The sequence below is a fragment of the Caretta caretta genome, chromosome 9, assembly GCF_965140235.1.
Source record: "Caretta caretta isolate rCarCar2 chromosome 9, rCarCar1.hap1, whole genome shotgun sequence".
NCBI lineage: Eukaryota > Metazoa > Chordata > Testudines > Cheloniidae > Caretta > Caretta caretta.
Window position 1 is genome coordinate 19940963 of NC_134214.1, and position 27959 is coordinate 19968921.

The 27959-nt window shown below is 40.4% G+C and overlaps 1 long non-coding RNA gene across 3 annotated transcripts in view; it reads right to left on the bottom strand.

Annotated features, from left to right (window-relative positions):
* The window catches only part of LOC125643082 (uncharacterized), a 516356-nt gene that overhangs the window by 105917 nt on the left and 382480 nt on the right, over nt 1–27959 (bottom strand). The window contains exon 1 of one of the 3 annotated variants that reach the window (XR_007358579.2): nt 15059–15223. The exons of the other annotated variants lie outside the window; for them this stretch is intronic. This is a non-coding gene — a long non-coding RNA (uncharacterized LOC125643082). Of the gene's footprint in view, nt 1–15058; nt 15224–27959 lie in introns of those variants that run through there. 3 annotated transcript variants of the gene reach the window in all.

A 27959-nucleotide genomic window follows, 5' to 3' on the forward strand; every position in this document is an offset into this window, starting at 1 on the left:
TCAGAGAATAGGTATTCTATTGCAGCACAGCAAAATTTTACAGCCAAGTTTTGTTTGTTTATTTCTAAACCTCAGGTGTAAAGTTAGTTAAAAACAGAGAGGTTAGAATGACCAAATCCTCAGCTCGACTACAGCTGGAATTAGCCAAATTTCAGGCTGAGGAAAGACAAAGGGAACATGAAAGACAGATAGAACTCATGCGGCTCGAGAAGGAGGTACAGGAGGCTGCCCACAAGAGGGAAATGGAGGCAAGGAAGCATGTGGAGGAGGAGAAGGAAAAAGAGAGGAAGCATGTGGAGGAGGAGAAGGAAAAAGAGAGGAAGCATGTGGAGGAGGTGGAGAGGATAAAGGCCCAGCAGAATATACCAACAAACCCTAGCAATCCTTCTCCAGGTACCACTTCCCATCCCAGAAAGTTCCCCACCTACAAGGCAGGTGATGATACTGAGGCCTTCTTAGAAAACTTCGAAAGGGCCTGCCTTGGGTACAACATCTCTACTGACCAATACATGGTAGAGCTGAGGCCGCAGCTCAGTGGACCCTTAGCTGAGGTGGCAGCTGAAATGCCTAAAGAACACATGAACAAGTATGAACTGTTTAAATCCAAGGCGAGAGTCAGAATGGGGATAACACCCGAGCAGTCTCGTCGGAGGTTCAGAGCCCTAAGGTGGAAACCAGACATGTCATTTACCCGACATGCCTACCACATTGTGAAACATTGGGATGCCTGGATATCAGGAGCAAGTGTTGAATCTCCAGTAAATTTGCCCTTCCTAATGCAAATGGAACAATTCTTAGAGGGTGTTCCTGAGGAAATAGAAAGATACATCCTAGACGGGAAGCCCAAAACTGTAATCGAGGCAGGAGAGATTGGAGCCAGATGGGTGGAGGTGGCAGAGAAGAAGAAAACTGGTCGCAGTTGGAGTGGAGACCAGAAGGGACCACCCCAGACCACACCCTATTACCGGGGGCCGCCCAAAGCCCCACCTACCTCCCAAAGAACCCTCCAGACCCCTTATCGTCCCACCACCCCGTTCTCCAGCAACCCTCCTCGCCCCAGTGACCCGTCAGCTGGACGATGTTTTAAATGTAACGAGCTGGGGCATGTAAAGGCCAACTGCCCCAAGAACCCCAACAGATTACAGTTCATTGCACCGGAATCACACCAGAGGTCCACAGGCCCAGATACCTCCCAGATACCCTTGGAGCGGAGGGAAACTGTGAGTGTGGGCGGGAAGAAGGTCACCGCGTGGAGGGACACCGGAGCACAAGTGTCAGCTATCCATGCTTCCTTAGTGGACCCCAATTTAATCAACCCAGAGATCCAAGTGACGATTCAACCCTTCAAGTCCAACTCTTTCAATTTGCCTACAGCCAAGTTGCCTGTCCAGTACAAGGGCTGGTCAGGAATGTGGACTTTTGCAGTCTATGATGATTATCCCATCCCCATGCTGTTGGGGGAAGACTTGGCCAATCATGTGAAACAGGCCAAGAGGGTGGGAACGGTCACCCGCAGCCAGGCTAAACAAGCCGTGAGGCCTAGCTCTGTTCCGGAAACTTCTATCAGGACCCAGTCAGAGGTGATGGACCTGGACCCCAGGCCAATGTCTGCAACAGCAGTAGTGGATCCAGTCCCAGAGACCCAGACGGAACCAGTCCTAGAACCGGAACCAGCTGAACAACCAACACCAGACCCCGTGTCAGCACTGAATCCAGTACTTGCAACCTCAACAACAGAGGGCCCCACCGAACCTGAACTGGCAGCAGCCGATAACCCGACCCAAGAGGCTCAGCCGGAGCCTGAATCCCAACATAGTGCACCAGCGGAGAGCGGTTCACAGTCAACAGAAACAGCTCCATCCCCTATATCGCTTCCAGAGGGACCAAGCCTAGGTCCACAATCCCATGAGGAACTGATGTCTCCAGCATCAAGGGAACAGTTCCAGACCGAACAGGAAGCAGATGAAAGCCTCCAGAGAGCTTGGACGGCGGCACGGAGCAACCCACTGCCTCTCAGCTCTTCTAATCGATCCAGAGAATTAAAGGTTTGTCAGTTTACAGCCCAGGGAGGAGACGACGCTGAGTGGCCTGAAGGTGTTTACTACGAAGGGAAATGTGCTGGTGGTGTGGAAGAGGTGAACCTCTCCATGACCCTTGGGCATATGCAGCGACAGCAGATCCAGGAGCTGTGCACTAGCTATGCGCCAACGTTCTCAGCCACCCCAGGACTGACTGAACGGGCATACCACTCCATTGACACAGGTAATGCTCACCCAATTAGGGTCCAACCTTACCGGGTGTCTCCTCAAGCTAAAACTGCTATAGAACGGGAGATCCAGGATATGTTACAGATGGGTGTAATCCGCCCCTCTGAAAGTGCATGGGCATCTCCAGTGGTTCTAGTTCCCAAACCAGATGGGGAAATACGTTTTTGCGTGGACTACCGTAAGCTAAATGCTGTAACTCGCCCAGACAACTATCCCATGCCACGCACAGATGAACTATTAGAGAAACTGGGACGGGCCCAGTTCATCTCTACCTTGGACTTAACCAAGGGGTACTGGCAGGTACCGCTAGACGAATCTGCCAAGGAAAGGTCAGCCTTCATCACACATCTCGGGCTGTATGAATTTAATGTACTCCCTTTCGGGCTGCGAAATGCACCCGCCACTTTCCAAAGACTTGTAGATGGTCTCCTAGCGGGATTAGGAGAATATGCAGTCGCCTACCTTGACGATGTGGCCATATTTTCGGATTCCTGGGCAGACCACCTGGAACATCTACAAAAAGTCCTTGAGCGCATAAGGGAGGCAGGACTAACTGTTAAGGCTAAGAAGTGTCAAATAGGCCTAAACAGAGTGACTTACCTTGGACACCAGGTGGGTCAAGGAACTATCAGCCCCCTACAGGCCAAAGTGGATGCTATCCAAAAGTGGCCTGTCCCAAAGTCAAAGAAACAGGTTCAATCCTTCTTAGGCTTGGCTGGTTATTACAGACGATTTGTACCGCACTACAGCCAAATCGCTGCCCCACTGACAGACCTAACCAAAAAGGAACAGCCAAATGCTGTTCAGTGGACCGGAAAGTGTCAGAAGGCCTTTAACAAGCTTAAAGCGACACTCATGTCTGACCCTGTACTAAGGGCCCCAGACTTTGACAAACCGTTCCTAGTAACCACAGATGCGTCCGAGCGTGGTGTGGGAGCAGTTTTAATGCAGAAAGGACCTGATCAAGAATTCCACCCTGTAGTGTTTCTCAGCAAAAACCTGTCTGAGAGGGAAAGCAACTGGTCAGTCACTGAAAAAGAATGTTACGCCATTGTCTACGCTCTGGAAAAGCTACGCCCATATGTTTGGGGACGGCGTTTCCACCTGCAAACCGACCATGCTGCACTGAAGTGGCTTCACACCGTCAAGGAAACTAACAAAAAACTTCTTCGGTGGAGTTTAGCTCTCCAAGATTTTGATTTCGACGTCCAACACATCTCAGGAGCTTCTAACAAAGTGGCTGATGCACTCTCCCGTGAAAGTTTCCCAGAATCAACTGGTTAAAATCGTCCTTGAGATGTGGAAAATATTGTTAGTCTTTATGTACTTGGTAGTATATTTAGAGATGCATGTGTCTTATTAACTCTGTTTTCCTAGAGCTCCAGGAAGAAATCCCAGCCAGTGTTTCACCCTAGCTGAGATTTGGGGGGCGTGTCATAAATATAAAGGGAAGGGTAAACCCCTTTGAAATCCCTCCTGGCCAGGGGAAAGCTCCTCTCACCTGTAAAGGGTTAAGAAGCTAAAGGTAACCTCGCTGGCACCTGACCAAAATGACCAATGAGGAGACAAGATACTTTCAAAAGCTGGGAGGAGGGAGAGGAACAAAGGGTCTGTCTGTGTGCTGCTCTTGCCAGGGACAGAACAGGAATGGAGTCTTAGAACTTTTAGTAAGTAATCTAGCTAGGTATGTGTTAGATTATGATTCCTTTAAATGGCTGAGAAAAGCATTGTGCTGAATAGAATAACTATTTCTGTCTGTGCATCTTTTTTGTACCTTAAGGTTTTGCCTAGAGGGGTTCTCTATGTTTTTGAATCTAATTACCCTGTAAGATATCTACCATCCTGATTTTACAGGGGGGATTTCTTTATTTCTATTTACTTCTATTTTTTATTAAAAGTCTTCTTGTAAAAACTGAATGCTTTTTCATTGTTCTCAGATCCAAGGGTTTGGGTCTGTGGTCACCTATGCAAATTGGTGAGGCTTTTTATCCAACATTTCCCAGGAAAGGGGGGGTGCAAGTGTTGGGAGGATTGTTCATTGTTCTTAAGATCCAAGGGTCTGGGTCTGTAGTCACCTAGGCAAATTGGTGAGGCTTTTTTACCAAACCTTGTCCAGGAAGTGGGGTGCAAGGTTTTGGGAAGTATTTTGGGGGGAAAGACGCGTCCAAACAGCTCTTCCCCAGTAACCAGTATTAGTTTGGTGGTGGTAGCGGCCATTCCAAGGATAACGGGTGTAATATTTTGTACCTTGGGGAAGTTTTGACCTAAGCTGGTAAAGATAAGCTTAGGAGGTTTTTCATGCAGGTCCCCACATCTGTACCCTAGAGTTCAGAGTGGGGGAGGAACCTTGACATGGATCATTTCAATTGCCGTGAGGATGAGGACTCTTTTGGAATACCATAGCTCCTGATCTTCTAGACCCTGACAACTGTCCAAAGTCTCTTCTGGTTTGATGAATAATTATTATTTAGATCATGGTAGAACCCAAAGTGTTCTAGCACTTTCAACACACAGAAAGTCACTACCCCAAAGTGCACAGCATCTGAACAAAGACAAGGGATTAGGATACAACATACTAGCAAAGCGATCTGCATGAAGCTAGACATATGTTTTATTAATTATATGTTGGCTTGCAAATTGAGTGTGGCAACCCACATAAACTTTCAGGTACTGATACAGCAAAGTACTTCAGCATGAAGCACTGGAATGGGTTACCTACGGAGGTGGTGGAATCTCCTTCCTTTGAGGTTTTTAAGGTCAGGCTTTATAAAGCCCTGGCTGGAATGATTTAGTTGGGGATTGGTCCTGCTTTAAGCAGGGGGTTGGACAAGATGACCTCCTGAGGTCCCTTCCAACCCCGATATTCTGTGATTCTATGTGCCTAATTTTAACAATCTGAGTAGTTCCTTTTGGTATAGTCCCTATTGGGACTACTCATTATTTATTATTTTACTAAATCAAGGCCTTAGTTATCCAGGAATATAAATGACAGTGCAAAAATGAATGACCTGTTCATACAGGTGAAACATAACTTAAAAACTGAGTATATGGACGTTTGGCATTATTGCTTTAAAAAACTGTCATCCATTTTGGCTGTTCCTCTTGAAAGCAAAACAAGATGTGCCGTGTGCTGTAAATAATTAACTGGCATTATTCTCAAAATAAAGAGCTGCCTCAGATAGGTCATAACTGTTAAAATAACAGTCCCATAAAACTACAAAACTGAGGTTTCTCCTGACTTTATCTTGGCAATAAATAATTTGATTAGTTAGCAGATTACATTTCATATGGCAGTTGTGGAATATTGTGAAATCGTGTGTGAATATTTGAGTCACGTCAAGCAGAAAAATACCCTTCGCTGAGAGCTTGGTGAATGCCACTATGAGCTTTGAGATTGACTGCAAGTTTGCATACAGTGAGGTCACAAAAGAGATAACTGTGAAGTTTGGCATTATGTGAACCAGTGAATATTAAATACACTAATATGACATTTAAATTGATGAACAATGTCTGTGTTTTATTTAAAAAAGTTTTCCATTTAACTTGCATATGCTGTCACAATTCCAAAGTGTGAAGGTTTGATAGGTGGATGGACCAATCTTTGAAAGATGGATGATGAACAAAGCAGAATGTTGTACAGCAGGGGCGGGCAAACTTTTTGGCCTGAGGGCCACATCGGTTTTCCAAAATTGTATGGAGGGCCGGTTAGGTGAGGCTGTGTCTCCACAAACAGCCAGGTGTGGCCCAGCCCCCGCCTCCTATCTGATCCCCCAACTTCTCGCCCCCTGACGGCTCCCCTGAGACTCCTGCCCCATCCAACCCCCCAGTTCCCTGTCCCCTGATGCTCCCCCCAGGACTCCTGCCCCATCCACCACCCCCCTGTTCCCTGTCCCCTGACCACCCCCAGAACCCCCACCCAGAACATTGATTTTTGAGAATGACACTTGTGATTATTTTCACAGCAACAGCTATAGAATCTACAGGAACAAGTTTTACTAATGTAATTTAACTATCATTGTATCTCTTATTTTTCTTCTACTGTTATAATTACTTTTAGTAATTAAGAGAAAACTGTGTTGACTAATCAATATGGTCTAACATTTAAAATTTCTCTTTGACCATTCTAGTTTCACTTCCCCAAGGCACAAACTTTTTGCCTTTGGAGGGTACGTTTCCACCACCAAGTGATTTAACCAAGAATCAGGGAAAGGACCACTTGGTGTTCCTATTTCCCCAAAATATTCTCCCAAACCCTTGCACCCCCTTTCCTCGGGGGCTTGAGAATAATATCCTAACCAATTGGTTACAAAGTGATCACAGACCCAAACCCCTGGGTCTTAGGACAATAGAGAAATCAGTCAGGCTCTTAAAAGAAACAGAACTTTATTAGAAAGAAAAATGGTGAAAGAAGCACCTCTGTAAAATTAGAAGGGAAGCTAGTTTTACAGGGCAATCAGATTTAAAACACAGAGGATTTTCCTCTGGGCAAAAACTTTAAAGTTACAAAAAGAAAACCAGGAATACACCTTCCTGTCAGCACAGAGAAAATCACAAGCCAAAACAAAAGTAAACTAACGCATTTCCTTGCTAGTACTTACTAATTCCAATGGAGTTGGATTGCTTGCTTTCTTGATCTCTCTCCAGCAAGTATACAGAACAGACAGACAAAAGCCTCCCCCAGCCCCCTGATTTGAACGTATTTTGTCCCCTTATGAGTTCTTTTGGTCAGGTGCCAGCCAGGTTATCTCAGCTTCTTAACCCTTTACAAGTAAAAGGATATTGTGCCTTTGGCCAGGAGGGATTTTATAGTACTGTATACAGGAAGGTTGTTACCCTTCCCTTTATATTTATGACACGCCCCCCAAATCACAGATAGTGTTGGACAGCCAGTTCCACACTGGCTGTGATTTCTTCCTGGAGCTTTAGGAGACAACAGAGTTAATAAGACACATGTACCTTTAGATAAACTACTGACTGTATAAAAACTAACAATATTTTTCACATTTTAAGGACGATTTTAACCAGTTGATTGTGGAAACTTTCACAGGAGAGTGCATCAGCCACATGGTTAGAAGCTCCCGAAATGTGTTGTGTTTCTGTTATAATTACTTTTAGTAATTAAAAGAAAACTTTGTGTTGACTAATCAATATTGTCTAACATTTAAAATTTCTCTTTGAACAGTCTAGTTAAAGGAAGAACACTCCAAAACAGATCTCTCCAAAGAACAGATTTTTCCCTCTGGTGTCCATTGGCAGTTCCTTTCACTCCTGAGAACACAGTTTGCCGTTTATAAAACTAACCCAAACCAAACCAATTTCTGAGGTTCAGAAAAGTGCCATTAAGGACAGTGCTTCCCAATCCATCTCCCTTCTCAAATGTGAGTAGTGGTAGCACCAAGAAAGCCATATATCCTCTCCCTATCTATCATATCTATGGTGATAGGTTTTTTTGTGGGGGGGAATGTGGTGGTATGTGCGGGAAGTGACCTCCTCGTCTGATAGCAATTGTGTGACCTTCATCCTCAGTCTCTTAGGTACCATCTTTTGGGAGTCATAAGGTAGCACATTTCTTCATTCTGGAATACGGGGGACATTCCTGAGCTTTTTCCAACTGTCTGCCCCTTTACAGATAAAAGGCAATCTTGCACATATGTTCCTGAGTTCACTGCAGTATAGAGGAATCTCCAATTCACACAAGATCTATCCGCATTGTTTGTTGCTGCAGGTACCACAGTATTATTTAATCAGTCTAAATGTTCCCCTTTTTACATGCAGTTTGTATACATTATTTGTCCCTTTGCTTATTAGCAATGCAAAGCGGCAACCTACAGGGAGCTTGGATGACATTTCAAATATACAATATATTCAATTTAGGAAACATTAGTATTGTTTTTATTGCTCCAATCCTTTACAATGATATCTCAGCTCACTCTACAGTTGTAATAAAGGGGAAAAAAAATCCAAGATCAGTGTCAACAATTTACCCTGATTCTCAGGAATCAAAGATTTAAGTCCCAACAGTGTGAACTTAACTCTTCAGCCTTCCAAGGTGAATACATTGAATTACAGTCATTTGGCTAGATCCTGAGTTGGTGTAAACTTGACTACAATGAAGGTACATACCCAGTCTCAGGATGTAGCCCACCTCCCTATGCACAACCTAGTAGCTGTGTCTAAATGGCATGATTGAGCCGAATACTCATGCTGCACCTTGCAATGTGTACTGCCTTGCCAGTCAATGGGACCATTTGTGCAGTAAGGGCTTGGCCTGCAACCATTTAAGTCAATAGGAGAGTTGATGTCAACTGATGCAGGATCAGCCTTAAATGTATCTCAGCTTCCCCAATGCAGTGACATTCAGTAGTACAGAGGTGGGCAAACTACGGCCTACGGGACCGTACTGCCTGGCCCTTGAGCTCCCAGCCGGGGAGGCTAGCCCCCGGCCCTGCCCCTGCTGTCCCCCCCCTTCCCCGCAGCCTCAGCTAGCTGCACCGCCAGCGCTCTGGGTGGCCTGGCTGGGCGGCTGCGAGCTCCTGCCGCTCTGATCAACATGGTAAGGGGGCGGGGAAGGGCTGGATAAGGGGTGGGGGTACAGGCTTTTGGCGGGCAGTCAGGGGACAGGGAACAGGGGTGGTTGGATAGGTGTGGGAGTCCCGGGGGGCCTGTCAGGGGATAATACTTTATCTAGTAAATTCCTATTCTTTTCATTTTACTTTTAGCCCATTTAATGGGTTTTGATAATAATTAACCTTTTAAAACTTTTCTTCTTTCTTCTGTATTGTGACTAATGAAAATCCCCAAACCTACCACTTCTAATCTGGAATTATCCCTTCCTTTCTAAATTATTGGTTGCTTATTTTGCATGTCTCAATCCAATTATTCAAATGACAGTCAAACTTTCTTTATCCTCACTATCATTCTAGAATCAGCCTTGTTGTCATCATCATCAATGCTGGTAATAATTACATTGCTCCTTCCAAAAGTACCCTTGAGTCCCGTCAATCTAGTACATTATAAACCATTATAAGTCAATTTTAAATATTCTTTTTTTTCTGCACAGTTCCTTGAGAGACTGTTATTGTCTCTGTTTTGCGATTTAGCAAATTGCAATCTATTTAAAACATTCCAGTTAGATTTAGATGTCAGAATAACACGACGACAGCTCAGCTGGGGATAAAAGTAATAACATCCTGCCTAACAGAGATACAGTAAGAATGTTTTTGATTGCAATATTAACAACCTTGACATTTAACCCTCTAGACACAGTTATCCAGAAACATTATATATATAATTAGTTAGGGGGAAAGAGAGAGATCCGCCTTACAAAGCTACTGTGAAAATTTAGTAGAACGGGGAAAAGAAAAGAAAAGTCTGTGCTCTCCTTTATCCTGAAGATTAAAATAATAGAAAAAACTATCCTTCCACCATTCAATACAAACCTATTCTCTCTAAAAATTCTGGAAGAACTTTCAATGTTATTGTATAGAGTATGGATAATATTATGCAGTTGATGGACTAATCATACACTCAGTGTGCAGTATATATATAGTACATGTAAGCTATGTATAACTAAGCCTTCATTATTTGGTTGGCAGTCTGAAAAACTTCAGGGGTGAGAGAATGGATAGATCATAAATACTCTCTCTGGGGTAGAAGTATCATGTGAAATACAAATGACATGGCTGAACATTCCTTGATACTCACCTCTGAACAGGATATTTACTATACAGTCAATATTTATTTACAGCTCTTTTACTAATCTGATCTACAAATTTGTTTTAATTTTAACGCCTGTGAAAATGCTGCTTTCATCCTCTATGTGCTTTCCAAATTGAAGGCACTCATAATTTTACTGATTATAAAGGAGCCTTGCTCTGTTTTGATAGTGTTAAATTACTATTTAAACCCTTGAACTTAATATTTACTGTTAATTATCAACAATTTATCTTTTTATATTTATGGGCCAGATTCACAGTGTAAAGTGGTGTAGCTCCACTGAAACTAATGGTTTACACCAGCTGAGGCTCTGGCCCTTATACATAGAAATGTCACACCTCCATTCCAATCCTTTTATCATCAGTTCCCAAATCTCTTTTCTGTTTATCCTGTACTTACATTGAAATTAGTCTCCTTTCATTTTTATTTCTGGTATTTCATTGTTAGTAAATTTTCCCTCCCTTGTACTTCAGTACATCATCATCTTCAAACATATTCACAAGGCTTTGACTTGAAATAGGTTGGTGGTACATGTTACATCACAATTTTCACTTCTTGCACATTAGCAGTGAGACTTGAGAATATTCTTGTTTGTTTTCCTTTTCTGACAGATGAACAAATAACCCTTGCCTACTAATTTTAATGAGTACCTCAAGGCTTTTTCTATACAACTCCTCTCAAGAATTTTTAATCACTGAGATAAGCACTTAGTTAAACTAAGAAGGGTTTAAGTATTTGGATTCTTGACTGATATTCCTCTGGATTTCATATTGAGTTAGAATCTCTCTCTGCATATCTATATATGTGACAATATAGGAATAAAATATACTTACAAACGGAGCCACCCTTGGGAAGTGAGGGGTGAAGGTGGTGTAAGGTGCACAGCAGTGTCTGGAAGCAAGCTAGAACTTGACTGCAAGTGCACTGGGGAAGCATGCTCACTTTATGAAAAGGTTTAATATCTGCCCCACCCCAAGAGAACAGCTCCAGTCTGTGTCTGGTGCATAGGGAACTGCAGGCCTTGCTACACCCAGAGAGACCTCTTCTGAATCATTCAATCCTTCTGGCAATCCTGGTGCTCCTTCGCACTTAATGGAGCTACGCAGAGAGGACCCCTACCTGCTGAGGGGGAGAGGGGGGGGCACAGAGTGAGGGCAGCAGCTTCAGCAGATGTTACTGAGCATGCTCAGTTTGTGTGAACATGCCCCGTACAAGCCAAGCAGCAAATCTGCGGGGACACATGCCCCTGCGTGCCCCTCCACGCGTCGCCTCTGGAGCTATGCTGATTTACAAAAGCTGAGAATATAAACCAATGAGTGCACACAGACAAATTATAACTATGGCTGTGCAAGAGTGTTAGGAGTGATGAGACTCTCTGCCTGCTTTTTTTCCTACACAACAGTAAACCCACATGGGGGCAGAGGGAAATTGGGGCAGCAACCGAAAGTGGGGCAACTATGTGACTCTTTAAAATGGCAGCTATGTGACTCTAACCAAAACAAATGGGATGGTTCCTGTTGGGTAAATATTCACAGGCAAGAATCTAGCAGCTGCAGATCTCCTTTTACAACCAGAATAACAAACAAAGAAAAGCTATTCTTAAACTCAGTCTTTATGGGACTTAATAGAGTAACTCTCTTAGTGAAATCAATTATTTCACCAAATAGCTGCCAAATCTATCAAGTTTTCTGGCATTAATACAATAACTACACTAAGAAATGTGCATACCCAGGCCAACACACAAAGAAGCATTTAAAGAATCCAAAAGATTAATGCAGTCTTTGAAACAGTTTATATTCATTCCTTATCTTATTGTATTGCTTCTTGAGGTATGGAACAGTACTGCATATATTTACCAGTACCAGATGACAGGCCAGAAACAGTCCTCGCTGCTGTTCACATCTTTGCACCACAACATATGGCAGAAAGGTCTCCAGCAAAACAATGCACTCAGTTTTCAGAAAATAAATACTCACATGCATAGAGTTAAGCATCACATACTTAAGTGTTTTGGTGGGCTGGGCCAAAGAATTTGTAATGTTCTTTATTTAATGACTCCCGTAACATTATCATGGTCATCATCTCTTTACAATTAGTATACCATGAGCCACGTATGAGGCTTAAAGATGCCAAGCAATTTTTCCAAAAGTCTTATTCAGTAGCCAGATACAAAAGACACAATCAAATATCCTTCTTGCTGGCATAACTGATATAGATGCTTTCACTGATAATTACCTGACATGCAGTGTATGTACAGCTGACATCATAAGAGACACTATTTTGTTAACGGAAACCTTGATAGCATTTCATGTGGGAGCAGGTTAAGTGTTATTAATATCACCTGTGATGCCTTTTATAAAGAGAAAAAAGTCTGAAGACAACTACAGTGCAGAAATGAGGCCATACCATTCAGGAAAACTGAAAGTGACTGTTCAGGATTGATGTTCACTATTGAATAGTCATTTTAGTGAAGAGAGTGATATAAAAAGCTACCTTCAAGCTATTTCCAGAAGGAAGATTCTTTCAGGGGTTTTATTACTTTGGCAGAGAATATGGTGGAATAAGATTTGTAAACAAACCTATCCTGGTTTTGCCCCAGAAAACTCAAGATTCACTTCCACCTATGCCCTCCATGGAGGCCTGGGCAAGGAGGACCTCTTCTTTATTTCCCCTCTCTTAAATAGTTTATGCCACCTAATGTTCCCATAAGGGTGAAATAATAGAGGAAAACATTTAAGGTAACACAATCCTCTATAGCCCAGACAATGTATACCGCATAAACTTATTATTGTATGGAGAAGGAATGGGCAAAGGCATAGCTTGATAAAATGAGAATCTTCAATTTATCACAAGAATACAGCCCCATCTAAAATCCCACAGTTCTTGAGATCTCAGTACCCTAAGAGTCTTGTGAGTCACTTAAATATCACAATATCTGCATGAATAAATTCATTGTTCCTGCAAGTTCCTCCGTGGAACATATATTATGGAAATGCACTAAAAATCTTGATGGTTAGCAAAAATAATCTCAATTAAAACTAAGGATAATGAACCAAAAAGTAAACAGAGAAAGTTTTAAATTTAAAAATATGTATCCAGATATTTTAGGTTATGAAAATTGTGCTTTAGAAGATGCTGATGATGGTGGGGTCATTCGACCTGTAGAGAAGACAGCAGCCTGCCTCCTGGTCTCCTTAACCCCAATGCACTAATCCTCATCAATTAAGGGCGCCCAGGCATCTAAACCATAACTTTCTCTCAGAAATTTACTAATTAGATGAGGACCGCCCCTTTTTGCTGTATTATGGATACTGCTGGGAACAACAGAAATGCCAAATAACCAAAGCCTGAGTATCCAAAGACAGGTAAGACTTAGAGATTGCTGGGTTTTCTCACACAGGACTTTGCAGATATGATGGACTTTCTAACTACTGAAACTTGACCTTGTATCTCAAGATACATGTGAGTGCTCTAAAGATGCGGAAGAAGTCAAAGCTCATTTGACCTATTTGGATAACAAACTACAAACTGCAATCTGTAGGAGGTTAAAGCAAAGAATACTTCCTTAAGGGAAAGACTAACCAGTCTTGAGGAGAAACAAGAATATCTTGAAAACAGAGCACATTGGAATCATTTGTGGATTTTGGGGATTCCTGGAGAGCTGGAAGGAAAAAAACAACACACTCTCTGAGGTACTGGGTTTGGATCACTGTTTGCCTCTCCTGGAGGCTGAAAAGTCTCATCGAGTGGCATGGGCCAGAATGAGAGAAAACAATCATAACCCCAGATCCATAATTTTGAATTGCTAAGATTTAACAATAAAGTTAAGCTGATGTTTGCCAGGAGGCAAAAAGGAACTGAAGTGCAAGTATTTTAAATTTTCTTTGTATCCAGACTTCCCTGTAAATATAAGCAAGATGAGAACAGCATTTAAAGGCATCAAACGAACTCTCAGGGGATCAGATATGAAACACAGCCTCAAATATCCTGCAATCTTCATAATGAAGATGACAGACGCTGTGAAATACTCCAGTACCCCATTGCAGGCTTGGCAAGCACTACAGAAATTGAGACCAGATCTCACGACAGGTAACAGGATGATCCTCTCATAAAGGAAAAGAAAATGAAGAGTATAAGCCCTGAAGAAAAGGAACTGTGACTGGGAAAACCAGGCCACTCACGTACATATATTTGACGTATCTGATATATTTAATAATGTAATAGGGTGTAATCAGTACCGATAGACAAGATATTTAGTATAACTTGGTAATTAATACTCTCAATATATTGATAAGCCAGCATAAGTGTATCTATATAGTCATAACTATAATACTCTTATTGCCTTATTTCTCCTTACATAATCATATTTAAAAGTCTATTTATTTGTTTATTATATATACATGATGTTGATATATTCATAACTGTTTCCTTGGATGTTATTTGTGACTGCCTATATCACTTAATATGGGCTCATGTATATTTATTTTTACATTTCTATCTATACTGAAAGTTTATATATTTATAATATGTGTATGGTAATAATATATTCATATCTATTTATTTGCACACATATTCTTTATGTCACTTCATGTTTACCCTTTTCATTAGTCTATCAGTATAAATATTTATATACCACGTGCACATTAGCATTTATGTACTATATACTATTACTTATGCATTCATATCTATGAAGTAATAGGTTTCATTCATTTATTTACCATGGCAGATGTATGTATTTTGGTAAATATAGGTATGTTTCTGGCAGATTCCTAATGGATTCATATTGTGCCTGGTGGGAGAAAAGGTGGGTGTAGGCATATGCCATCTGGGATCTCAATGTGCCCATATTGGAAGTCTGGGATGTTAAGAGTAATGGGGGTTGTGTATTTTTTATTTATTTCTTTTACACAGAAAGGCACACAGAGGCTGTCAATCTACTGGGCATCAATTAGCAGTGGAACAACCACATGAACTCTAATAAGGTTTAGTCCTAGAATATACAGGGCTTAATGAACCCTCCAAGACAATCAAAACTTCAAGGCATTTAAAAATCAAATGCATGCCACATAACTTACCTTCAGGAGACCCATTTAAGGAATGAAGCTGCAGACAGAATTAAAAATCTGTGGGTGTGATATGAACATCGCTTTTCTTTCAACTCCAGAAGCAGGGGAATAGTGATACTAATCCACAGCAGCCTAACTTTTCAATTTATTCAGTTGTGGTCAGATTCAGACGGCAGATCCATAATAATTGAAGGCATTTTCAATGCTAAGAAATTAGTTTTGCAGAGTGTATATAACCCTAGTGGTGGGAATGCATCCTTTATTGCAGAAATAACTGTTATTATTTCCAACAGAGCTGATTCCCCAGTGGTACTAGGAGGAGGAGATTAGAACGCTGTCAAGGATAATATCCTAGACAAAAAACTCTGTGTTCTAGGTGAAAATCTGAGGCTTTTGTAAACCATCTATTATCCCTACTAAAGGAAATTGCACTAGTGGATATTTGCAGACTGAAGTATCCTACAAAGCGTGACTACACATATTTCTCCATGGTTCATGCCTCCTATTCCAGATTAGATTTTTTTAATGGATGTCTAAGGTGCTAGCTTCTGTAGGTTTGGAGGCACAAGTAATATTGTCACCTTTGATCTTTCTCCCATTTCTCTTCACACAGACACTGGTCAAAGTGCTAACAGATCCTCAAGATGGAAGTTAAATGCACCTCTACTTAGAGACCCTAAATTTATTCAGATGACTGAAATATCCATTACCAACTGCTTGAAGGCAAATACAAATACTGTCTCCTCTACAACTTTATGGGAAGCACTGAAAGTTATATTAGGGGGAGAATTCATAACATTGAAAGAAAGAAAGAAAGAAAGAAAGAAAGAAAGAAAACTTAATTCTTTGGCAGAGGGGGTTACCAAATTTGAAAAAAAAAAAAAAAAAAGAAAGCCCTCAGAAAGATGAGTTGCTATACTCTCTCATTACCTCAAAATACAAATAAAATGAATGTATTGAATTCAATGTGAATTCTTTCTTAATAGAGTTAAACAGAGGCATTATGAATGAAGGGATAAAGCAGACAAACTCCCAGTGAGAAAAATTAAAATGGCTTCATCCAGTAACACTATATCCTCTTTACTATAGTCTTTCTGTACTAGAACCTAATGAAATTCACAAACAATTTAAAGACTTTTATGAATCCCTTTACACATTTCAAGATGAGTTCAATTCCAATCTATCTGACCAATTCCCGGATGGACTACCTCTAAATACATTGTTGCTACTACCTCAAACTGATTACATGGAGGAAGATATTTTTCTATTTGAAGCTCAGAAGGCAACTGGATCATTCAACTCAGGCAAAGTACCTGGGTGTGATGGCTTTCCAACAGAATTTTATAACACATTTATCAATCAATTAGTACTGATACTGTCAGAAATCTACAGTAAATATTTACAACAGCAATAATGTCACCGGATATGCAGACAGCGATAATTACCCTAATTCTAATAAAATGATGTGTAAAAATGATTTGGACCTAATTTTCTGATCTGGATTGATATTATTTACAAACTACTCCTTGTTCTAACAAATGGTGCTGTTATCTCCTCCACTTTTCAGTGAAATTGAGGAACACATCTGGGATGCCCTCTATTGCCGCTACTATTTGACATAGCCATGGAACTGCTAACAGCATATATCAGCCAGACATCCTCCGCTGAAGGATTTACCATCAAGATAAAAAGTACAAGATTAGTGGTTAATGTGGATAATGTTCTGCTCACTCTCAAAAATCTCTCTTCTTCAATTCCACTGCTACTGTCTGCAATAAGCTAATTTGTGAGCTACCAGGATTTTGGATAAACTGGAACAAGTCTCAAGTTGATTAATATTTCTCATAGACCAAATCCATCTCAAGTGCAATCATTCTACTTTCATTCATGCAAAGAGATAACGTACTTAGGCATCAGGATATGATCTGCTTTATCAAAACTAGTATCCTCAAACATGGATGATATTCAGAGAAGTGACAAAAGACATGGAGAAATAGTGTTCACCAATATATTTATTGGGAAAGGTAGAAGCTATTATTGATTAATTAAGGACTAAGATTAACATATATGTCTAACTTAATTCCACTTAAATTTCCTGCTTCAATTTTTATAAGAATAGAGTTATTCAATAATTCTTGTGGAATATGAAGATACCACAGATATCCCACAAGATATTTAATAAATCTGCCCCCTCTCTCCAAAAGGGGGGGGGGGATTATTTTGATCTGTATTTATATTATCTGGCTTTTCAATTAAGATTTTTAATAAAATCATTCTGTCCCTCTAACACATCCCAAACACCCAGTGTGATTTGAGATTGAAGAAAATTAGTTAATCTTTTGCTCTCTCTCTGCACTTCCATTTAAAAAGCAAAACAACAACAACAGTTGCTTGCACTTTTAAGGAAAAAGGAAATATTTACCTGCTCTTGGAGTGTTCTTCAGAAAATCAAGTCCATTAGCACTTCTAATCTCACCAGCTATCTTTCCATGCCAATCTAGAATAATCCCAGATTTAAATCTGCTAATAGTTCAAAACTCAGACCCACTTGACTAACCAGGGCATATTCATCTTAAAGATATTATTGAATGGACAACTTGAGTTGCCTTCACATATCTTCATAATAAATACCAGTTACCAAGAAACCAAGATTATTCTACAGTAAACTGCTACTCAAAATTATGAAAGGGCTGAGGAATTCTTGGCAGGTTACAAACATCACATCACTTGATGTGCACCTTAAAAAGTATGTGAGCCAAAAACATTTTGTGGGTAACACATACAATAGCTGAACTCCTTGATTTAATCTGACTATACCTTAAAAGAAAAGTGGGGGAATGAGCTAAATATCTCCCCTTCCTCTAACAGGTGGAATAATATTTGGCAAAATATGCACAGAACATCCAGTTCTCTGTTTTTGCATTTTTTTTTCAGAAAAACAATCTAATTAGATCGTATTGGACTCTTGAGTGATTGCATAAAGCTGGACTTGCCCCACATAATAAACATTGGAGATATGACAGCTCCAATGCAAACTTGTCTCATGTAACCTTTGAATGTTAAAGTATATCCATCTCTTGGAAGGAAGTGTGTGGTATTCTATCTTCCCTCTACGTCAAGCCTCTGTATTTTGGGCATTCTGGAAGATTTACCCTGTTTACGTAATGCCAGCTGATGGATGCAGTACCCTTATAATGGCCCAAAGTGTCATTTTACAAAAATGGAAATCTGCTATTCCCCTCACATTCTTTGATTGTCTAACTGAGCTAACCAACACCACCCTCATGGAAAAACTGACATTAATCTATAGACACACAAGGTCCAACTATGAAGACACTTGGACTTTCATGAGACCATTACAAACTTACTCCAGGTTGACTTCCGACGTTTTTGTTTTGTTTTGCTGGGTGTGGGAAAGAGTTGTTACGGAATTTTTATCTTCTATATCTCAGGAGTATTTAGTCTATGAATATTTCTCACTGAGTTATTGTTAAATCCATACTCCTGCTGTGTTTCCTTTGTCATTGTATTTAAGTATGTCTCTATGGATATGTTAAAACTTCTGAAAAATATAAATTAAAAAACGTACTGTTGATAAGGAACTGTTTTGGGGGAAATAAGAGTACTAGTTAAGTTGTTCTCCATTCCCTGTACCAAAAGTTACAGTCTTCTGTAAGAAAATGCTGGGCATGGGACCTACCATAATTAATCGTTAAGACGGACACAATCCCAGTGCCACAATCTTGGTAAATGATCCCTTAACTAATCAGCTGTAAAGAGGTAGTGAAATAATCACAGCCCTTTGCAAACTGTGTGGCATAGGGTCTTTACCTAAGCACTCTTCAGAATGGATACTGCAAATGTCTCCCCCTGGCTGGAGAATTCTTGATGAACCCTTGATGAACTAGCAGACTGAATCTCCAAACTTTCCTTAGGTGAGTCACTAGAACTCTGAAAGTACCAGTGTCTCAGGGACCATGTGAAGTGTGGGACTGCATTGTTGTGATCAGTTGGCAACACATTTGATTAAGCATTGATTTTACCCTTAAGCTGGCTGATACTCTTTGTGCTTCTCAGATCTCTGTAGGGCTCACATTTCTATTAGTGTAAATTTTTATTTCATATGATAGGCAATGTGGAAATGTAGGGCAGAGTGCCAAAGAGTTGACAAAAATCATAGAAATGGCCAAGAAACATTTTATGAATAGAACCCTCAATCTCCATTACTAGCTGAACTATCCATTCTGTATTTGTTCATTTTGCAAAATAAATAAGTGAATAAAAAGTGAAATGTGTCCTGTTTCTTAGAGCTCTGACAACCTGCCAGGTAAGCAACATTCTTTATTTGAAAACAATAAATTACCAGGTGAACTAATTTAAACTACATTACGAATATAAAGGTGAAGGTAAAACATGAGCTTACAAACAAATACAGTAATGAAATACAGCATCAAGGCAAGGCAGATTTTCCTCTTGCCATTTTTATATAAGGGATATATGTTATGTCATGTGCTGAAGATGTCCGGTGGGAACTGAAATAGGTGCTACCACTTATGGCACCGTTCTTTATCAGATAGACCCAGGAAATGTTGCTTTGAAATCACTCACCATGTGACGACTGAAAATCCTGACTGCTCTCATCCCTGATCCCCATATTAATTCTTGGTGCCCAGCAGCAGCCAAGTCCAGTTCTAGACTAGCCATAGTGTACAACTGTGGCACCCTTACTTATGCTGGTGAGATTTACTCACACGATTACTCCAAAGAGTAAGGATAGTCCACTGGTTTGGGAGCTAGCATTGGACTCAGAGACCTGGGGTCAAGTCCCTCCTTCAGTGCAGACTTTGTGTGACTATAGGCAAGTCATTTAGGATCTCTATGCCTCAGTTCCCTATGTATATAACAGGGCTAACAGGGGTGTTATGAGGATAAATACACTGGAGGCTATAAGGCTTCCTACTATGGTAATAGGGGGAAGGTAAGTACTTTGAATAGTCAGTCTTCATTGGGACCCTCATATAAGTAAGTATTCCACAGCTTGGCTTATGGTCATAAGTAGCATTTAATCAGTGGAACTACTTGTGGAGTAAGATAGTAATAAGGGTGTCAATCTGGCTGTTAGTAGCTATAGCAGCACTATCTTGAGCAAAGGCTAATATTAATGTTTACTTCAGAATGGAGAGAAAGAGGTGATATTGGTATCTGAACACGAATAAACACATATTGAGCCAAATCCTGAAGTCCTTACACACAGCCAGATTTTTAAAGGTGTTTAGGCCCTTAAAGATGCACATAGGCACCTAATGAGATTTTCAAAAGTGCCTAGAGACCAGTTTCTATTACTTTCAATGGAATTTGAGCACTGGGGCACTTTTGAAAATCCCACTAGACGTCTATCTGCATCTGTAGGAACCTCAATACCTATAAAAACCTGGCCCATACTGTTTCCTCAGGTAAAGTTCCGAATGATGGGGAGTTATGTTTGAGTGAGAACTGACTACAGACTGGGTAAGAACTTCAGGATTGGGCAAACTGTCAACACGTTAGGTATATTGAGAATATAGCTTGGTTTTCAAAGTAAACCGATTTTATTATTTTGTATTAAAATGACAGAAAATATTCAATAGGTTCTAAGAATTGGGCTAAATGGCCTGGGACCAACAGGCTCTGTGTCATCAAGATGACCTGATATAACATTTCCATCTAGAATATTTGATTAAAATTGTGGTAACGCATGTAGTTACAATAGGATCATCTGTCTCTTGGGAGCAGATTGTGAACCCATACTCACACAAGAAATACCACTGAACCAAATACCACGGAAACTGCTCATGTAAGTGCTCAGCACTGTTTAAAAAAAAAAAGTGCAATTCAAAGTCTGGGCCTTGGTTAGGAATGTTGCCACTTCTGTTCTGTCAAAGCCCAGATTCATCCATTAGCCTCAAGGAAAGTGGAAGCCCTCCTTGGAGACACAGCACAATGCAATGAAGGACACATTCAGCTGCTTCATCATTGTCCCTTTCATTGTTTGCATCAGGACCCACCCTGCTCCATTTAATCATTTCCCACTCTCTTATCTTAAGAGATGAAAATTAAAATACAGCCCCATATACTTAAACTAATAGATGTGGTTTTTGCATGGATTTAACAAATTATGTTTCAGCATCTCCACTTATTTGTCTGTATGCACACTACCTTCTTCCTTTCCCAAGTTATACTCCTCGCTGACAATGGCATAGGAAACATTCCATTTGAGAAGAGAGGAACATACTCTTGACTTTCCTCTCCTCTCTCTGCTGTGACATCTAACAGTAATTGCCCTGAGTCAAATTAGTTTTCAAGTACGGTTTTGAACTTCTCACGCTGCTAAGACAAATAAAGCACATTAATGACATATTTAGACTTGGAAGGATTAAATTTTTTATCAGTAAATCAAATAATTATTGTCTGACCTTTCCATCTGACTCCCAATAATATCCTGTGACTGAAAAAGTTTAAATAAATAAAAATAGACAAAATACTTAGAAACACTGATGTTATCCACCAAAATTATAAAAAAAATAAAAATCAAATTCTGCCAAGCCTACATATACTTTCACTTTGCCTGTTGATTACTGAATAATTTTGCAAAAGACAGCCACTTACCAGTTCCTAAAAATGCCCCTTTCTGGGATTTCACTAAGTAAAAATAACAATGCATACTTTTCTTTTCCTGTGGGTTGATGCTCCATACCTTGTTCATAATTTATATTTTTCTAATGTGCTGTAGAAGGTTGCTATGCATATTCCAGACTCACTACTCTAAAATCTCTTCAAAAGGAATGCTGAAACCTTTCATTTCCCTTTAAGGGATTTTGTGTAGAATTAATAATACATATTAATAATTCACATGTTCTTTTTGCCAGCTGGTGGATGAGCCGTTTCCCTAGTATTAATGATATGCCTTAATAATGCATTTTTTATGTTGCCAGCTAGTTGATGGGAAGTTTGCTTATGAAATAATACACTTTAACAATCGGCAATTTTGCTTTGCCTGTGGGTTCAGGAGCAGCAGGTGAAAAGACTCACTGTATGCTGTAAATATGTACTGTGGACTTATTATGGGAACCATTGAAAGCATTTACCTACCTAGCATCTCTTTCAAAGCTATTTTAATGTAATCTGTGTATGAATGTTAAAAATGCACACCCCAAATTGCAAGTGTTGGAAATTGCTATTACTCTCTACTGTTGGAAATGTACAACTTAAAATCTTTCTTGAGCTTCATTAAATCAAAAGAAGAGTACAGTGGAGGAATATAACTCAATTTTTGTCTTGTTCTTTCCTGTAAATATCTCAAGATATTGTTTGTAAATATGATTGTGTGTGGGGGGGGAGTCCTCCTTCTCCTTTTTTGCTGTATTTCAGATAAATTGCTTACATTTGTCAAAAAACTAGAGGTTTGAACTCAGGAGTTCCATTCCATGGAAACTCTGTAACCTTACAGTCTGCTCTGAGTATTGAGCATCAAGTTAATTATGACTCGGGATCACTAGTTCTCTCCTATTGTCTGCTTGCTCGGGTGAGGAATACATTATTTTGCCACTTTCTGTGCCGCGGCTTACTCTCCCATTCTGCACCCAGCTAGTTACTCTGGATGTCAAGTAGGGAGCCAGAGCTAGGGGTTCGTTTTTCTCTCTGCCCCACTCCTATTCACATGCTTTGAGTGGGGAGTAATGAGTGAGTAGCTCCTGTTGTCCTCCACATGGCCACATTTACAATCTGAGCAGGGGACTTAGGGGGCCTTTACTGCCTGAACGTCTGAATAAGGGCTGTGACAATCTAGCCTCTTCTGGGAATATCCTATCCATGTCCCATTGCACCAAAGGTAGGATATTGTCCAGATCATCACATAAGGCCCTGTTATAATTCACCCCTGTTCAAGGCCCTCCACACCACTTCTGTTGCACAACGCCATGATGGATTTAAATGGAGCTTAGCTTGTGCATGGGATCTCAAGAGTTCCCTTTGTACAGAGGTGAATTTGCATGAACATTCACTCCAAGGGCATGTCCAATATTAAGATTCTCTCTCTCTCTCTCTCTTTTTCTTTTAAAACCAATGTACAGAATGTTTCCATTCCCTTTCCCCCCTTGAGGCTTATCATAAACCTGGTTAGAAATGTTTCCTGTGCTTAATAGTTTCTTGACTTCCCCCCCCTCTGTTATAGTGCACTGCATTTTTACAAAGCATGTGATAGAGTTATGTATTGATTCTCTTTAAAGCTGGCTTATGAGATGGGAGACAGATTTTCATTTGCAAGTAATTTCAGGGCCCAGGATTCTCTCAGTACATTAATAATTATAAAAGCTAGAAACCATCTACTGAAAAGGATATCAATATATCCACCCTAAATAATAAAACACAGTAAGTTTAATTGCTGTTTAATTGCATGATCTTTAAGGTTGCAAGCAATTTTCAAAACATATGAAGAGGTAGATGCAGTCATTCCAGAAGGAGAATACAAAAATATACAAGAAATAAAAGGAAATTGTTTTATCTGCCTTTGCAGTTTAACTTCAATTTATTTTTTAGTTAATGATGACAACTCCCCAAAAATCCAAGTACTGAGTGATACTAGAAGTGTCATTTACAATGGAGCTAAACAGTCCTTTGTCTCATTAATCATGGAAAAAACTGACAATAGAAAAATGAGCTGGCAGAGTGTATATTTCCCCTGCAGATCAGCTTGATACATGAGTAAGTAAAAACAGGTATTGGTTAAAACAAAAACAAAGAAGTGAGCTAAGTTCAGCGCTTTGTTGCTAGGCAATAGTTCCTGCATTTGGTACCTCTTCAAAAAGAAGTTATAGAAGCTTTAGAAAGTCTGTTTTTTAAATAAGGAGGAAGCGTCAGGAATAGTTATATAATAGCAAGTCACTTACAAAGGAATTATTCTGTTCTGTTTGGATTCTTATACAGTGCCCATCACTGGTATCTGAGCATGCATCCTCATTCTCCAGAATATCTAAAGTATTTCAGCTACTTTGTTGGCAGCAAGGACTTACACTACTTAATAGTTTCTTCAGTGGCCCAGTTCTTTTGTTCTGTGTACTATCCCAGAGCTGAGCAAACCATCATTTATCTAGCAAAACACAAAAACAGCCCTTTTAAATTTGTGGATTATTCATGCACAGTTTAGGATTTTCTGAAACGTATTCATCACTCATGTTTCATATTCATATTTGCTTTCTGCAAATAATCGCTTTTTGCTCTGCCCATTAAAATGCCTGCCAGTGAAGAAGCTCAGTAAAATAATTGTGGAAGGTGCACCAGAACAGGGCATGGGCACAGATGAAAGGGGATTCAACTGTGTTATTTAAGCTAATATTCACAGGAAATATTTTCAAGTGTTTGCTCAGGTCTATGCTCTACTTTCCTCACAAATGTAAGTTAGCAGTTGCTATATTACAACAGGAAATCTCTCCTAAAATTCCAGATGGATTATTCAATGATTTCTAAAACCTTTTTTTTCAAAACTGGGCATCTAAATTGTACCTGCAGATGCAGATGCAGACAGTCATCACGTTGGAACGAGTGAATAATCATGAGGAACAGGTAATTGTGTGTCAATCCATGTATATTTCATGAGTGAAACTTTGGGTCTATTTGTCAAAATGTGTCCCCCACTATTTATATCAACAACGTAACTGCACTTAAAAAATATATAAGCCTTCCTGCAGAAATGACTGTTCTTATTGTGCACAACTTGCATAGTGAAGATACAAGACAGAAGCGAAATGTCTAGTGTAGAAGTGGGTTTTCCATACAACATATGGAAAGTATCTTGATGTAATTGTGATAATAGTAGTGTAACAAATATTCTAAGAGTTATACAGTGTTTCAGTCATGTGACCCCCATCAATACTTACCCAGATGTTGTGAATCAATTTGTGCCAAGGGCAAGCTGAATTTTGTAAGCCATTTTGAAAAACAAATAGGGAATCATAGAAGAGAAGTTATTTCTGAAGCTTAAAAAAAAAAAGTACAGCAAGAGCATTAATAACCATTAGAAGATGACTTGTCCTGAAGTGTGCATTATCCATCACATAAGTGGTGGCTCATTTAGGGTTCAAGCCAATCCTGAGCATCTGAGGCCCACCACAGTTTACTAACACACCAGGACCTCCAAAGCTAAAAGCATGATCTGTTACAGCATGAGCTAACCAACGCAGGCTTTGCAGCTGGGGGCTTTAACAACTCATATCCTCTGTGGGTCAGCCCAGAGGGGACCTATAACACAGTTGTTTGCACAATATCCCAGCTTCCTTAATACCCTGTCCAGTTAATCTTTGTCAACTGTGTGTAAAAACTAGGATTATATGCAAAGGGTTATATACTGCTCTGGGCATTTCACATGTGGACCAAGGATAGTACAGGGATCTCATGTCTTATTCTTCATGCTCTCTGTAATACATGGATACAGAGATAAGCATAGTTACAGATGTGGTCATTTTGTTGGTGTCATGCAGGCTCACCACAGGATTACTGAAATTCAAGGACAATGATTTGTAATCCCCACTACCAAACATGAAACTGGTGAACAAAGAAAGCAAAATTAGAAAACTACTATAAACATGTGAGCACTGATTAATGGCTTGATCCTACTTCTATAGGTATCAAACACAAAAATTCCACTGGCTCAGTGGGAAGAGATGGGCATTAATAGCTGTCACTGTTTCTAAAACAGAAGATAGGAAGAAGGTCTCTTGGTAAAGACACTGGAACAGCGCAGGGGGACGGGGGAGATTTGTGTGTGATTTCCAGCTGTACCACAGACTCCTTGTGTGATCCTGGGAAAGTTATTTAATCAATCTGTACCTCAGTTCCCCTTTTCCTCCTCTGCTGTTTCTTGTCTCCTTAGATTGTAATCTTCTTGGGGCAGGAACTGCCTCATATTATGCGCATACACAACAACGAGCACTGATCTCTGTTGGGACCTCTGGACACTAATGTAATACAAATTATAATAGTCAATATCATCATCCGTTGGTGATTCATGATCATTCTGAGCTGAATTTGAAAGCTGTCTATTGCTACATACCCAGTGCTGGGATAAGCGATTTCCTGTTTTTTCCAGTTATCCTCTCCTGACATGGAAGGGCACTGGTCCTTTTGGAGCATTTCTCATTTGTTTGCTGGGTATTTTCATTAAGTCTGAGCCTCTATTCTCTGCTGTTTCTTCAGGGTCAATATGTTATTATCCTAATGGGCTATTGTCATAATCAATTATCAGGCATCCTGTCCTACCTTCCTAACTATATTAATATATCAGTATGCTGAGTTCTGGTAGTGTTGTCATGTTACTCTCATCCATATGCATTCACTTTCATAATGAAGCCATCTCTCAGGCATGGAGATGGTTTTCTGCGATTTATCCTGTGCATCTGTGACTTAAATTGCATTCCTACTATATGGTTTACATTATTACATTTAAGTAGCACTAGGTTTCACCCTCCACCCCTTAATTTTATTTCCCCAACTAACTGAATAAGAATGACTTTATACCTAACTTTTGTGGCAAAAAGAGCAGCAAGAAGAATTACCTTTTAAAATGAGAAGGTCATTGGACCTTTGGAATTGAATGATCAGTGATATTTTCATGGAGTGCAGAGGATGGGAGCCAGATTACAGGGGATCAACAAGAGAATTGGAGAGGGGATGTGTAGGCAATGTGAATAGTCGTTATATGCCTCAACTTTGTGAACAAAGGGGAGAGAGAGGTTGGACAGAGGTTAGACACAGGTGAAATCAAGGAAGGTGTTCTTCAAACAAACAGGACAGAGAGCATGGTTTTAGGTAGGTCAAGAGGATCCAGGGAAAACAGTATCAAAGGTAAATATAAAATAACTGGTGGGACTGATAAGTTGAGTAAGGGAAAAGAGGCCTAAGTGGGAAAAGGAAGGGATAGATTGAAGTAGTGATGCAGTGTCTGGGTGGTTTTCAGACACTGGTGATCTCCTTGAAGTTGAGCAGGTGTTATGGAGAGTCTGTCTCAGTTTCCCCTTTGCTCAGCCAATCACCATTTAGCCATGCCTAGGAGTTTCGTGTTAGGACTCCAGCCAGGTCCTTGTTAGTCTGTCCCCGCTTGGGGAAATCAAGAGTCTAGCAACCCTAGAGAAGGAGAGAGAGTCTCCAATTACCTGGGTGGTTCTGACTTATTTGCTCTAGAGGTTTAAGTAACCCTTCTGCTGGGGTTGACAGGGGAACCCAAGCCCACCCACTCCTCTGAGTTCCAATCCAGGAGTCTGTATGAAGCAGTTGGAACCAGTTTATCCCAGTACCTTACTGCTTCAATGGACTGCTTCCTACCATGACTCTCTAGTAGGCTGTTTCCCAGAGTAATATTCTGTGATCCTCTTCTTCTGGAGGTCCCACTATCTTCCCAATCTGTTGCTGAAGGACCCCGCTCTCTATAGTTCCTCAGTTGCTCTGCCAGCTGCTTCCCTTCTGATCTGCAGTCTTTTTATTTTCCCAGCTGTTGCAGGTTCACCAGTCACATGTTAGCTCATTAGCAGCTGGGACTTCATGGGCTCTGAACATTCTATAACATCCATAACATGCAGATAACTGAAGGAGGAATCTCAGCAGAAATCTGTGATGGGGAGGGGGGCGGGGAGGAGAACTAATGAAGAGAGGAGATGTGAAGGGTAGATGGAAGAAGGGAATTCTTTCCAGATTATTTCAATTCCATTTTTCAGGATTCTGAGAATATGAGGAGGAGTCTGGGAAGAGGGTTTAAGGAATGTTCAGGGCAAAGAAGAGTCAGAGGGCCATGGCAGTTGAGAATACCACAAATAATGGAAGGAGAGAGAGCAAACAAAGATTAGAAATTTGGTGTTGTCTTAAGACTTTCTCCAAAGACTCTGAA